We start from the raw sequence: 15016 nt of genomic DNA on the forward strand, positions 1-15016 counted from the left end.
TTGCAACTTTCTTTGCTATGGCGTGTCTTGGCAGGCTAATATAAGTTGTTTAAAGCTGTTTTGAAGTGTTTTTAGGACGGGTCAAATTTTGACATTTTTGCCTTACTATAGTCTTGGATTTTTGGTCAGTTTTTGGACATGCCAAATTATGCTGTTTTTGGCTCTTTTTGCAACTTTCTTCACTATGGCGTGTCTTGGCAGGGTAATATAAGTTGTTTAAAGCTGTTTTGAAGTGTTTTTAGGACGGGTCAAATTTTGACATTTTTGCCTTACTATAGTCTTGGATTTTTGGTCAGTTTTTGGACATGCCAAATTTTGCTGTTTTTGGCTCTTTTTGCAACTTTCTTCACTATGGCGTGTCTTGGAAGGGTAATATAAGTTGTTTAAAGTAGTTTTCAGGTGTTTTTAGGACGGGTCAAATTTTGACATTTTTGCCTTACTATAGTCTTGGATTTTTGGTCAGTTTTTGGACATGCCAAATTTTGCTGTTTTTGGCTTTTTTTTGCAACTTTCTTTGCTATGGCGTGTCTTGGCAGGCTAATATAAGTTGTTTAAAGCTGTTTGCAGGTGTTTTTAGGACGGGTCAAATTTTGACATTTTTGCCTTACTATAGTCTTGGATTTTTGGTCAGTTTTTGGACATGCCAAATTATGCTGTTTTTGGCTTTTGTTGCAACTTTCTTCACTATGGCGTGTCTTGGCAGGCTAATATAAGTTGTTTAAAGCTGTTTTTAGGTGTTTTTAGGACGGGTCAAATTTTGACATTTTTGCCTTACTATAGTCTTGGATTTTTGGTCAGGTTTTGGACATGTCAAATAATGCTGTTTTTGGCTTTTGTTGTAACTTTCTTCACTATGGCGTGTCTTGGCAGGATAATATATGTTGTTTAAAGCTGTTTTTTTGAAGTGTTTTTAGGACGGGTCAAATTTTGACATTTTTGCCTTACTATGGCTATGTATTTCTGGTCAGCCTTTGACATACTATAGCATGCTGAAAATGGTAGTTGTAGTACCTATTTAGGAATGATGTAAGATAGGAAAATGACTTGAAAGTACAGACAACAAAAATGACATGAAACATGATTTTATTGATATCTTGAATAACCACAAGCAAGTGTTTTACAGTGTTTCACAGGTCATGTTAGATCCCGGTGGTCCTCGAGGTTCACAGTGTGATTCAGATACCATAACAACGCCCATTTTGGCTCTTTAGTGAAAGGCGTGGGCTGTCCTCAAGATGAAGAGTGTGGTTGAATCTGAAAAAAAAAATAGTATACAATGTAGTCCAACATAGTTTAAAAACCAAAACATCATCTAAAAATTAGATAGTAGTGCTGTTTTTGCAACTTTCTTTGCTATGGCGTGTCTTGGCAGGCTAATATAAGTTGTTTAAAGCTGTTTTGAAGTGTTTTTAGGACGGGTCAAATTTTGACATTTTTGCCTTACTATAGTCTTGGATTTTTGGTCAGGTTTTGGACATGCCAAATTATGCTGTTTTTGGCTGTTTTTTGCAACTTTCTTTGCAATGGCGTGTCTTGGCAGGGTAATATAAGTTGTTTAAAGCTGTTTTCAGGTGTTTTTAGGACGGGTCAAATTTTGACATTTTTGCCTTACTATAGTCTTGGATTTTTGGTCAGGTTTTGGACATGTCAAATTATGTTGTTTTTGGCTCTTTTTGCAACTTTCTTTGCTATGGCGTGTCTTGGCAGGCTAATATAAGTTGTTTAAAGCTGTTTTGAAGTGTTTTTAGGACGGGTCAAATTTTGACATTTTTGCCTTACTATAGTCTTGGATTTTTGGTCAGGTTTGGGACATGCCAAATTATGCTGTTTTTGGCTTTTTTTTGCAACTTTCTTCACTATGGCGTGTCTTGGCAGGCTAATATAAGTTGTTTAAAGTAGTTTTCAGGTGTTTTTAGGACGGGTCAAATTTTGACATTTTTGCCTTACTATAGTCTTGGATTTTTGGTCAGGTTTGGGACATGTCAAATTATGCTGTTTTTGGCTTTTTTTTGCAACTTTCTTCACTATGGCGTGTCTTGGCAGGCTAATATAAGTTGTTTAAAGCTGTTTTGAAGTGTTTTTAGGACGGGTCAAATTTTGACATTTTTGCCTTACTATAGTCTTGGATTTTTGGTCAGGTTTGGGACATGCCAAATTATGCTGTTTTTGGCTTTTTTTTGCAACTTTCTTCACTATGGCGTGTCTTGGCAGGCTAATATAAGTTGTTTAAAGCTGTTTTCCAGGGTTTTTAGGACGGGTCAAATTTTGACATTTTTGCCTTACTATAGTCTTGGATTTTTGGTCAGTTTTTGGACATGCCAAATTATGCTGTTTTTGGCTTTTTTTTGCAACTTTCTTTGCTATGGCGTGTCTTGGCAGGCTAATATAAGTTGTTTAAAGTAGTTTTCAGGTGTTTTTAGGACGGGTCAAATTTTGACATTTTTGCCTTACTATAGTCTTGGATTTTTGGTCAGGTTTTGGACATGCCAAATTTTGCTGTTTTTGGCTTTTTTTTGCAACTTTCTTCACTATGGCGTGTCTTGGCAGGCTAATATAAGTTGTTTAAAGTAGTTTTCAGGTGTTTTTAGGACGGGTCAAATTTTGACATTTTTGCCTTACTATAGTCTTGGATTTTTGGTCAGGTTTTGGACATGTCAAATTATGCTGTTTTTGGCTTTTTTTTGCAACTTTCTTCACTATGGCGTGTCTTGGCAGGCTAATATAAGTTGTTTAAAGCTGTTTTGAAGTGTTTTTAGGACGGGTCAAATTTTGACATTTTTGCCTTACTATAGTCTTGGATTTTTGGTCAGGTTTTGGACATGTCAAATTATGCTGTTTTTGGCTTTTTTTTGCAACTTTCTTCACTATGGCGTGTCTTGGCAGGCTAATATAAGTTGTTTAAAGCTGTTTTGAAGTGTTTTTAGGACGGGTCAAATTTTGACATTTTTGCCTTACTATAGTCTTGGATTTTTGGTCAGTTTTTGGACATGCCAAATTATGCTGTTTTTGGCTCTTTTTGCAACTTTCTTCACTATGGCGTGTCTTGGCAGGCTAATATAAGTTGTTTAAAGTAGTTTTCAGGTGTTTTTAGGACGGGTCAAATTTTGACATTTTGCCTTACTATAGTCTTGGATTTTTGGTCAGTTTTTGGACATGTCAAATTATGCTGTTTTTGGCTTTTTTTTGCAACTTTCTTTGCTATGGCGTGTCTTGGCAGGCTAATATAAGTTGTTTAAAGCTGTTTTCAGGTGTTTTTAGGACGGGTCAAATTTTGACATTTTTGCCTTACTATAGTCTTGGATTTTTGGTCAGGTTTTGGACATGTCAAATTATGCTGTTTTTGGCTGTTTTTGCAACTTTCTTTGCTATGGCGTGTCTTGGCAGGCTAATATAAGTTGTTTAGAGCTGTTTTGCTATGTTTTTATGACGGGTCAAATTTTGACATTTTTGCCTTACTATAGTCTTGGATTTTTGGTCAGGTTTTGGACATGTCAAATTATGCTGTTTTTGGCTTTTTTTTGCAACTTTCTTTGCTATGGCGTGTCTTGGCAGGCTAATATAAGTTGTTTAAAGTAGTTTTCAGGTGTTTTTAGGACGGGTCAAATTTTGACATTTTTGCCTTACTATAGTCTTGGATTTTTGGTCAGGTTTGGGACATGCCAAATTATGCTGTTTTTGGCTTTTTTTTGCAACTTTCTTCACTATGGCGTGTCTTGGCAGGCTAATATAAGTTGTTTAAAGTAGTTTTCAGGTGTTTTTAGGACGGGTCAAATTTTGACATTTTTGCCTTACTATAGTCTTGGATTTTTGGTCAGGTTTTGGACATGTCAAATTATGCTGTTTTTGGCTTTTTTTTGCAACTTTCTTCACTATGGCGTGTCTTGGCAGGCTAATATAAGTTGTTTAAAGCTGTTTTGAAGTGTTTTTAGGACGGGTCAAATTTTGACATTTTTGCCTTACTATAGTCTTGGATTTTTGGTCAGGTTTGGGACATGCCAAATTATGCTGTTTTTGGCTTTTTTTTGCAACTTTCTTCACTATGGCGTGTCTTGGCAGGCTAATATAAGTTGTTTAAAGTAGTTTTCAGGTGTTTTTAGGGCGGGTCAAATTTTGACATTTTTGCCTTACTATAGTCTTGGATTTTTGGTCAGTTTTTGGACATGCCAAATTTTGCTGTTTTTGGCTCTTTTTGCAACTTTCTTCACTATGGCGTGTCTTGGCAGGGTAATATAAGTTGTTTAAAGTAGTTTTCAGGTGTTTTTAGGACGGGTCAAATTTTGACATTTTTGCCTTACTATAGTCTTGGATTTTTGGTCAGGTTTTGGACATGTCAAATTATGCTGTTTTTGGCTTTTTTTTGCAACTTTCTTCACTATGGCGTGTCTTGGCAGGCTAATATAAGTTGTTTAAAGCTGTTTTCCAGGGTTTGTAGGACGGGTCATATTTTGCCATTTTTGCCTTACTGTAGTCTTGGATTTTTGGTCAGGTTTTGGACATGTCAAATTATGCTGTTTTTGGCTTTTTTTTGCAACTTTCTTTGCTATGGCGTGTCTTGGCAGGCTAATATAAGTTGTTTAAAGCTGTTTTGAAGTGTTTTTAGGACGGGTCAAATTTTGACATTTTTGCCTTACTATAGTCTTGGATTTTTGGTCAGGTTTTGGACATGTCAAATTATGTTGTTTTTGGCTCTTTTTGCAACTTTCTTTGCTATGGCGTGTCTTGGCAGGCTAATATAAGTTGTTTAAAGTAGTTTTCAGGTGTTTTTAGGACGGGTCAAATTTTGACATTTTTGCCTTACTATAGTCTTGGATTTTTGGTCAGTTTTTGGACATGCCAAATTATGCTGTTTTTGGCTTTTTTTTGCAACTTTCTTTGCTATGGCGTGTCTTGGCAGGCTAATATAAGTTGTTTAAAGCTGTTTTGAAGTGTTTTTAGGACGGGTCAAATTTTGACATTTTTGCCTTACTATAGTCTTGGATTTTTGGTCAGGTTTGGGACATGTCAAATTATGCTGTTTTTGGCTTTTTTTTGCAACTTTCTTCACTATGGCGTGTCTTGGCAGGCTAATATAAGTTGTTTAAAGCTGTTTTCCAGGGTTTTTAGGACGGGTCAAATTTTGACATTTTTGCCTTACTATAGTCTTGGATTTTTGGTCAGGTTTTGGACATGTCAAATTATGCTGTTTTTGGCTGTTTTTGCAACTTTCTTTGCTATGGCGTGTCTTGGCAGGCTAATATAAGTTGTTTAAAGCTGTTTTGAAGTGTTTTTAGGACGGGTCAAATTTTGACATTTTTGCCTTACTATAGTCTTGGATTTTTGGTCAGGTTTTGGACATGTCAAATTATGTTGTTTTTGGCTCTTTTTGCAACTTTCTTTGCTACGGCGTGTCTTGGCAGGCTAATATAAGTTGTTTAAAGTAGTTTTCAGGTGTTTTTAGGACGGGTCAAATTTTGACATTTTGCCTTACTATAGTCTTGGATTTTTGGTCAGTTTTTGGACATGCCAAATTATGCTGTTTTGGGCTTTTTTTTGCAACTTTCTTTGCTATGGCGTGTCTTGGCAGGCTAATATAAGTTGTTTAAAGCTGTTTTGAAGTGTTTTTAGGACGGGTCAAATTTTGACAGGTTTGCCTTACTATAGTCTTGGATTTTTTGTCTGGTTTGGGACATGCCAAATTATGCTGTTTTTGGCTTTTTTTTGCAACTTTCTTTGCTATGGCGTGTCTTGGCAGGCTAATATAAGTTGTTTAAAGTAGTTTTCAGGTGTTTTTAGGACGGGTCAAATTTTGACATTTTTGCCTTACTATAGTCTTGGATTTTTGGTCAGTTTTTGGACATGCCAAATTATGCTGTTTTTGGCTTTTGTTGCAACTTTCTTTGCTATGGCGTGTCTTGGCAGGGTAATATAAGTTGTTTAAAGCTGTTTTTAGGTGTTTTTAGGACGGGTCAAATTTTGACATTTTTGCCTTACTATAGTCTTGGATTTTTGGTCAGGTTTGGGACATGTCAAATTATGCTGTTTTTGGCTTTTTTTGCAACTTTCTTTGCTATGGCGTGTCTTGGCAGGCTAATATAAGTTGTTTAAAGCTGTTTTGAAGTGTTTTTAGGACGGGTCAAATTTTGACATTTTTGCCTTACTATAGTCTTGGATTTTTGGTCAGGTTTTGGACATGCCAAATTATGCTGTTTTTGGCTTTTTTTTGCAACTTTCTTTGCTATGGCGTGTCTTGGCAGGCTAATATAAGTTGTTTAAAGCTGTTTGCAGGTGTTTTTAGGACGGGTCAAATTTTGACATTTTTGCCTTACTATAGTCTTGGATTTTTGGTCAGTTTTTGGACATGCCAAATTATGCTGTTTTTGGCTTTTTTTTGCAACTTTCTTTGCTATGGCGTGTCTTGGCAGGCTAATATAAGTTGTTTAAAGCTGTTTGCAGGTGTTTTTAGGACGGGTCAAATTTTGACATTTTTGCCTTACTATAGTCTTGGATTTTTGGTCAGTTTTCGGACATGTCAAATTATGCTGTTTTTGGCTTTTTTTTGCAACTTTCTTTGCTATGGCGTGTCTTGGCAGGCTAATATAAGTTGTTTAAAGCTGTTTTCCAGGGTTTTTAGGACGGGTCAAATTTTGACATTTTTGCCTTACTATAGTCTTGGATTTTTGGTCAGGTTTTGGACATGTCAAATTATGTTGTTTTTGGCTCTTTTTGCAACTTTCTTTGCTATGGCGTGTCTTGGCAGGCTAATATAAGTTGTTTAAAGCTGTTTTGAAGTGTTTTTAGGACGGGTCAAATTTTGACATTTTTGCCTTACTATAGTCTTGGAGTTGTGGTCAGTTTTGGACATGTCAAATTATGCTGTTTTTGGCTTTTTTTGCAACTTTCTTTGCTATGGCGTGTCTTGGCAGGCTAATATAAGTTGTTTAAAGCTGTTTTGAAGTGTTTTAGGATCGGTCAAATTTTGACATTTTTGCCTTACTATAGTCTTGGATTTTTGGTCAGGTTTGGGACATGTCAAATTATGCTGTTTTTGGCTTTTTTTTGCAACTTTCTTTGCTATGGCGTGTCTTGGCAGGCTAATATAAGTTGTTTAAAGCTGTTTGCAGGTGTTTTTAGGACGGGTCAAATTTTGACATTTTTGCCTTACTATAGTCTTGGATTTTTGGTCAGGTTTGGGACATGTCAAATTATGCTGTTTTTGGCTTTTTTTTGCAACTTTCTTTGCTATGGCGTGTCTTGAAAGGGTAATATAAGTTGTTTAAAGTAGTTTTCAGGTGTTTTTAGGACGGGTCAAATTTTGACATTTTTGCCTTACTATAGTCTTGGATTTTTGGTCAGGTTTTGGACATGTCAAATTATGCTGTTTTTGGCTGTTTTTGCAACTTTCTTTGCTATGGCGTGTCTTGGCAGGCTAATATAAGTTGTTTAAAGCTGTTTTGAAGTGTTTTTAGGACGGGTCAAATTTTGACATTTTTGCCTTACTATGGTCTTGGATTTTTGGTCAGGTTTTGGCAATGTCAAATTATGTTGTTTTTGGCTCTTTTGCAACTTTCTTTTGCTATGGCGTGTCTTGGCAGGCTAATATAAGTTGTTTAAAGTAGTTTTCAGGTGTTTTTAGGACGGGTCAAATTTTGACATTTTTGCCTTACTATAGTCTTGGATTTTTGGTCAGTTTTTGGACATGTCAAATTATGCTGTTTTTGGCTTTTTTTTGCAACTTTCTTTGCTATGGCGTGTCTTGGCAGGCTAATATAAGTTGTTTAAAGCTGTTTTGAAGTGTTTTTAGGACGGGTCAAATTTTGACATTTTTGCCTTACTATAGTCTTGGATTTTTGGTCAGGTTTGGGACATGTCAAATTATGCTGTTTTTGGCTTTTTTTTGCAACTTTCTTCACTATGGCGTGTCTTGGCAGGCTAATATAAGTTGTTTAAAGCTGTTTTCCAGGGTTTTTAGGACGGGTCAAATTTTGACATTTTTGCCTTACTATAGTCTTGGATTTTTGGTCAGGTTTTGGACATGTCAAATTATGTTGTTTTTGGCTCTTTTTGCAACTTTCTTTGCTATGGCGTGTCTTGGCAGGCTAATATAAGTTGTTTAAAGCTGTTTTGAAGTGTTTTTAGGACGGGTCAAATTTTGACATTTTTGCCTTACTATAGTCTTGGATTTTTGGTCAGGTTTTGGACATGTCAAATTATGTTGTTTTTGGCTCTTTTTGCAACTTTCTTTGCTATGGCGTGTCTTGGCAGGCTAATATAAGTTGTTTAAAGTAGTTTTCAGGTGTTTTTAGGACGGGTCAAATTTTGACATTTTTGCCTTACTATAGTCTTGGATTTTTGGTCAGTTTTTGGACATGTCAAATTATGCTGTTTTTGGCTTTTTTTTGCAACTTTCTTTGCTATGGCGTGTCTTGGCAGGCTAATATAAGTTGTTTAAAGCTGTTTTGAAGTGTTTTTAGGACGGGTCAAATTTTGACATTTTTGCCTTACTATAGTCTTGGATTTTTGGTCAGTTTTTGGACATGTCAAATTATGCTGTTTTTGGCTTTTGTTGCAACTTTCTTTGCTATGGCGTGTCTTGGCAGGGTAATATAAGTTGTTTAAAGCTGTTTTTAGGTGTTTTTAGGATGGGTCAAATTTTGACATTTTTGCCTTACTATAGTCTTGGGTTTTTTGTCAGGTTTTGGACATGGCAAATTATGCTGTTTTTTGCTTTTTTTTGCAACTTTCTTTGCTATGGCGTGTCTTGGCAGGCTAATATAAGTTGTTTAAAGCTGTTTTGAAGTGTTTTTAGGACGGGTCAAATTTTGACATTTTTGCCTTACTATAGTCTTGGATTTTTGGTCAGTTTTTGGACATGCCAAATTATGCTGTTTTTGGCTTTTTTTTGCAACTTTCTTTGCTATGGCGTGTCTTGGCAGGCTAATATAAGTTGTTTAAAGCTGTTTGCAGGTGTTTTTAGGACGGGTCAAATTTTGACATTTTTGCCTTACTATAGTCTTGGATTTTTGGTCAGTTTTTGGACATGCCAAATTATGCTGTTTTTGGCTTTTTTTTGCAACTTTCTTTGCTATGGCGTGTCTTGGCAGGCTAATATAAGTTGTTTAAAGCTGTTTGCAGGTGTTTTTAGGACGGGTCAAATTTTGACATTTTTGCCTTACTATAGTCTTGGATTTTTGGTCAGTTTTTGGACATGTCAAATTATGCTGTTTTTGGCTTTTGTTGCAACTTTCTTCACTATGGCGTGTCTTGGCAGGGTAATATAAGTTGTTTAAAGCTGTTTTGAAGTGTTTTTAGGACGGGTCAAATTTTGACATTTTTGCCTTACTATAGTCTTGGATTTTTGGTCAGGTTTTGGACATGTCAAATTATGTTGTTTTTGGCTCTTTTTGCAACTTTCTTTGCTACGGCGTGTCTTGGCAGGCTAATATAAGTTGTTTAAAGTAGTTTTCAGGTGTTTTTAGGACGGGTCAAATTTTGACATTTTTGCCTTACTATAGTCTTGGATTTTTGGTCAGTTTTTGGACATGTCAAATTATGCTGTTTTTGGCTTTTTTTTGCAACTTTCTTTGCTATGGCGTGTCTTGGCAGGCTAATATAAGTTGTTTAAAGCTGTTTTGAAGTGTTTTTAGGACGGGTCAAATTTTGACATTTTTGCCTTACTATAGTCTTGGATTTTTGGTCAGGTTTGGGACATGTCAAATTATGCTGTTTTTGGCTTTTTTTTGCAACTTTCTTCACTATGGCGTGTCTTGGCAGGCTAATATAAGTTGTTTAAAGCTGTTTGCAGGTGTTTTAGGACGGGTCAAATTTTGACATTTTGCCTTTACTATAGTCTTGGATTTTTGGTCAGTTTTGGGACATGTCAAATTATGCTGTTTTTGGCTTTTTTTGCAACTTTCTTTGCTATGGCGTGTCTTGAAAGGGTAATATAAGTTGTTTAAAGTAGTTTTCAGGTGTTTTTAGGACGGGTCAAATTTTGACATTTTTGCCTTACTATAGTCTTGGATTTTTGGTCAGGTTTGGGACATGCCAAATTATGCTGTTTTTGGCTTTTTTTTGCAACTTTCTTTGCTATGGCGTGTCTTGGCAGGCTAATATAAGTTGTTTAAAGCTGTTTTGAAGTGTTTTTAGGACGGGTCAAATTTTGACATTTTTGCCTTACTATAGTCTTGGATTTTTGGTCAGGTTTTGGACATGTCAAATTATGTTGTTTTTGGCTCTTTTTGCAACTTTCTTTGCTATGGCGTGTCTTGGCAGGCTAATATAAGTTGTTTAAAGTAGTTTTCAGGTGTTTTTAGGACGGGTCAAATTTTGACATTTTTGCCTTACTATAGTCTTGGATTTTTGGTCAGTTTTGGACATGTCAAATTATGCTGTTTTGGCTTTTTTTGCAACTTTCTTTGCTATGGCGTGTCTTGGCAGGCTAATATAAGTTGTTTAAAGCTGTTTTGAAGTGTTTTTAGGACAGGTCAAATTTTGACATTTTTGCCTTACTATAGTCTTGGATTTTTGGTCAGTTTTTGGACATGCCAAATTATGCTGTTTTTGGCTTTTGTTGCAACTTTCTTTGCTATGGCGTGTCTTGGCAGGGTAATATAAGTTGTTTAAAGCTGTTTTTAGGTGTTTTTAGGATGGGTCAAATTTTGACATTTTTGCCTTACTATAGTCTTGGATTTTTGGTCAGGTTTGGGACATGCCAAATTATGCTGTTTTTGGCTTTTTTTTGCAACTTTCTTTGCTATGGCGTGTCTTGGCAGGCTAATATAAGTTGTTTAAAGCTGTTTTGAAGTGTTTTTAGGACGGGTCAAATTTTGACATTTTGCCTTTACTATAGTCTTGGATTTTGGTCAGTTTTGGACATGCCAAATTATGCTGTTTTTGGCTTTTTTGCAACTTTCTTTTGCTATGGCGTGTCTTGGCAGGCTAATATAAGTTGTTTAAAGCTGTTTGCAGGTGTTTTTAGGACGGGTCAAATTTTGACATTTTTGCCTTACTATAGTCTTGGATTTTTGGTCAGTTTTTGGACATGCCAAATTATGCTGTTTTTGGCTTTTTTTTGCAACTTTCTTTGCTATGGCGTGTCTTGGCAGGCTAATATAAGTTGTTTAAAGCTGTTTGCAGGTGTTTTAGGACAGGTCAAATTTTGACATTTTGCCTTACTATAGTCTTGGATTTTTGGTCAGGTTTTGGACATGTCAAATTATGTTGTTTTGGCTCTTTTGCAACTTTCTTTGCTATGGCGTGTCTTGGCAGGCTAATATAAGTTGTTTAAAGTAGTTTTCAGGTGTTTTTAGGACGGGTCAAATTTTGACATTTTTGCCTTACTATAGTCTTGGATTTTTGGTCAGTTTTTGGACATGTCAAATTATGCTGTTTTTGGCTTTTTTTTGCAACTTTCTTTGCTATGGCGTGTCTTGGCAGGCTAATATAAGTTGTTTAAAGCTGTTTTGAAGTGTTTTTAGGACGGGTCAAATTTTGACATTTTTGCCTTACTATAGTCTTGGATTTTTGGTCAGGTTTGGGACATGTCAAATTATGCTGTTTTTGGCTTTTTTTTGCAACTTTCTTTGCTATGGCGTGTCTTGGCAGGCTAATATAAGTTGTTTAAAGCTGTTTGCAGGTGTTTTTAGGACGGGTCAAATTTTGACATTTTTGCCTTACTATAGTCTTGGATTTTTGGTCAGGTTTGGGACATGTCAAATTATGCTGTTTTTGGCTTTTTTTGCAACTTTCTTTGCTATGGCGTGTCTTGAAAGGGTAATATAAGTTGTTTAAAGTAGTTTTCAGGTGTTTTTAGGACGGGTCAAATTTTGACATTTTTGCCTTACTATAGTCTTGGATTTTTGGTCAGTTTTTGGACATGCCAAATTTTGCTGTTTTTGGCTCTTTTTGCAACTTTCTTTGCTACGGCGTGTCTTGGCAGGGTAATATAAGTTGTTTAAAGCTGTTTTCAGCTGTTTTTAGGACGGGTCAAATTTTGACATTTTTGCCTTACTATAGTCTTGGATTTTTGGTCAGTTTTTGGACATGTCAAATTATGCTGTTTTTGGCTTTTTTTTGCAACTTTCTTTGCTATGGCGTGTCTTGGCAGGCTAATATAAGTTGTTTAAAGCTGTTTTGAAGTGTTTTTAGGACGGGTCAAATTTTGACATTTTTGCCTTACTATAGTCTTGGATTTTTGGTCAGTTTTTGGACATGCCAAATTATGCTGTTTTTGGCTTTTTTTTGCAACTTTCTTTGCTATGGCGTGTCTTGGCAGGCTAATATAAGTTGTTTAAAGCTGTTTTGAAGTGTTTTTAGGACGGGTCAAATTTTGACATTTTTGCCTTACTATAGTCTTGGATTTTTGGTCAGTTTTTGGACATGCCAAATTATGCTGTTTTTGGCTTTTTTTTGCAACTTTCTTTGCTATGGCGTGTCTTGGCAGGCTAATATAAGTTGTTTAAAGCTGTTTTGAAGTGTTTTTAGGACGGGTCAAATTTTGACATTTTTGCCTTACTATAGTCTTGGATTTTTGGTCAGTTTTTGGACATGTCAAATTATGCTGTTTTTGGCTTTTGTTGCAACTTTCTTTGCTATGGCGTGTCTTGGCAGGGTAATATAAGTTGTTTAAAGCTGTTTTTAGGTGTTTTTAGGATGGGTCAAATTTTGACATTTTTGCCTTACTATAGTCTTGGATTTTTGGTCAGGTTTGGGACATGTCAAATTATGCTGTTTTGGCTTTTTTGCAACTTTCTTTGCTATGGCGTGTCTTGGCAGGCTAATATAAGTTGTTTAAAGCAGTTTTGAAGTGTTTTTAGGACGGTCAAATTTTGACATTTTGCCTTACTATAGTCTTGGATTTTTGGTCAGTTTTTGGACATGCCAAATTATGCTGTTTTTGGCTGTTTTTGCAACTTTCTTTGCTATGGCGTGTCTTGGCAGGCTAATATAAGTTGTTTAAAGTAGTTTTCAGGTGTTTTTAGGACGGGTCAAATTTTGACATTTTTGCCTTACTATAGTCTTGGATTTTTGGTCAGTTTTTGGACATGCCAAATTATGCTGTTTTTGGCTTTTTTTTGCAACTTTCTTTGCTATGGCGTGTCTTGGCAGGCTAATATAAGTTGTTTAAAGCTGTTTTGAAGTGTTTTTAGGACGGGTCAAATTTTGACATTTTTGCCTTACTATAGTCTTGGATTTTTGGTCAGTTTTTGGACATGCCAAATTATGCTGTTTTTGGCTTTTTTTTGCAACTTTCTTTGCTATGGCGTGTCTTGGCAGGCTAATATAAGTTGTTTAAAGCTGTTTTGAAGTGTTTTTAGGACGGGTCAAATTTTGACATTTTTGCCTTACTATAGTCTTGGATTTTTGGTCAGGTTTTGGACATGTCAAATTATGCTGTTTTGGGCTGTTTTTGCAACTTTCTTTGCTATGGCGTGTCTTGGCAGGCTAATATAAGTTGTTTAAAGTAGTTTTCAGGTGTTTTTAGGACGGGTCAAATTTTGACATTTTTGCCTTACTATAGTCTTGGATTTTTGGTCAGTTTTTGGACATGCCAAATTATGCTGTTTTTGGCTTTTTTTTGCAACTTTCTTTGCTATGGCGTGTCTTGGCAGGCTAATATAAGTTGTTTAAAGCTGTTTGCAGGTGTTTTTAGGACGGGTCAAATTTTGACATTTTTGCCTTACTATAGTCTTGGATTTTTGGTCAGTTTTTGGACATGCCAAATTATGCTGTTTTTGGCTTTTTTTTGCAACTTTCTTTGCTATGGCGTGTCTTGGCAGGCTAATATAAGTTGTTTAAAGCTGTTTGCAGGTGTTTTTAGGACGGGTCAAATTTTGACATTTTTGCCTTACTATAGTCTTGGATTTTTGGTCAGGTTTGGGACATGCCAAATTATGCTGTTTTTGGCTTTTTTTGCAACTTTCTTTGCTATGGCGTGTCTTGGCAGGGTAATATAAGTTGTTTAAAGCTGTTTGCAGGTGTTTTTAGGACGGGTCAAATTTTGACATTTTTGCCTTACTATAGTCTTGGATTTTTGGTCAGTTTTTGGACATGTCAAATTATGCTGTTTTTGGCTTTTTTTTGCAACTTTCTTTGCTATGGCGTGTCTTGGCAGGCTAATATAAGTTGTTTAAAGCTGTTTTGAAGTGTTTTTAGGACAGGTCAAATTTTGACATTTTTGCCTTTACTATAGTCTTGGATTTTTTGGTCATGTTTTGGACATGTCAAATTATGCTGTTTTTGGCTTTTTTTGCAACTTTCTTTGCTATGGCGTGTCTTGGCAGGCTAATATAAGTTGTTTAAAGCTGTTTTGAAGTGTTTTTAGGACGGGTCAAATTTTGACATTTTTGCCTTACTATAGTCTTGGATTTTTGGTCAGTTTTTGGACATGCCAAATTATGCTGTTTTTGGCTTTTTTTGCAACTTTCTTTGCTATGGCGTGTCTTGGCAGGCTAATATAAGTTGTTTAAAGCTGTTTGCAGGTGTTTTTAGGACGGGTCAAATTTTGACATTTTTGCCTTACTATAGTCTTGGATTTTTGGTCAGGTTTGGGACATGTCAAATTATGCTGTTTTTGGCTTTTTTTTGCAACTTTCTTTGCTATGGCGTGTCTTGGCAGGCTAATATAAGTTGTTTAAAGTAGTTTTCAGGTGTTTTTAGGACGGGTCAAATTTTGACATTTTTGCCTTACTATAGTCTTGGATTTTGGTCAGTTTTGGACATGCCAAATTATGCTGTTTTTGGCTTTTTTGCAACTTTCTTTGCTATGGCGTGTCTTGGCAGGCTAATATAAGTTGTTTCAAGTAGTTTTCAGGTGTTTTTAGGACGGGTCAAATTTTGACATTTTTGCCTTACTATAGTCTTGGATTTTTGGTCAGTTTTTGGACATGCCAAATTATGCTGTTTTTGGCTTTTTTTTGCAACTTTCTTTGCTATGGCGTGTCTTGGCAGGCTAATATAAGTTGTTTAAAGCTGTTTTTAGGTGTTTTTAGGACGGGTCAAATTTTGACATTTTTGCCTTATTATAGTCTTGGATTTT

At 35.8% G+C, this 15016-nt stretch overlaps 1 protein-coding gene across 3 annotated transcripts in view; it reads right to left on the bottom strand.

Moving 5' to 3' along the window:
- Window positions 1-1072: 1072 nt before the first annotated feature.
- LOC121961945 (uncharacterized) overlaps window positions 1073-15016 on the bottom strand; it is a 266687-nt gene continuing 252743 nt past the window's right edge. For all 3 annotated transcript variants that reach the window (XR_015775706.1, XM_088073625.1, XM_088073624.1), the window contains one exon: window positions 1073-1254. The gene's annotated coding sequence lies outside the window, so the exon portion shown is untranslated. The remainder of the gene's footprint in view (window positions 1255-15016) is intronic.

The sequence above is a fragment of the Plectropomus leopardus genome, chromosome 23, assembly GCF_026936395.1.
Source record: "Plectropomus leopardus strain MGB_pleo_1.0 chromosome 23, ASM2693639v1, whole genome shotgun sequence".
Classification (NCBI taxonomy): Eukaryota; Metazoa; Chordata; class Actinopteri; order Perciformes; family Serranidae; genus Plectropomus; species Plectropomus leopardus.